The following is a 285-nucleotide window of genomic DNA, read 5'->3' as shown; positions in this document are numbered from 1 at the left end:
AACAACAACAACAACAACAATAGACAAAAGAAAAAAAGAAAAAAGAAGAACAAAATGACGGTAGGGCCAGACTACGGGGTTTTGTGTGTTTATGTGTGTATGTGTGTGGCGCGTTTCCTCTTTTTTTTTTTTTTTGCACGCCTTCTGTTCCTTCCTATTGACTATATTTAACCGCCTTATTCTTTTTTTTCTCTCTTATTCCCTTCCCTCTTTTGATCTAGCAGGTGCATAAAGAAGAGAAAATAATGGAACGAATGAATGAAAGAATAGTAGCATGAAATACAA

Source organism: Trypanosoma equiperdum, assembly GCF_001457755.1.
Source record: "Trypanosoma equiperdum strain OVI genome assembly, contig: ctg_596, whole genome shotgun sequence".
Lineage (NCBI taxonomy): Eukaryota > Euglenozoa > Kinetoplastea > Trypanosomatida > Trypanosomatidae > Trypanosoma > Trypanosoma equiperdum.
This window is presented reverse-complemented; position numbering follows the sequence as displayed.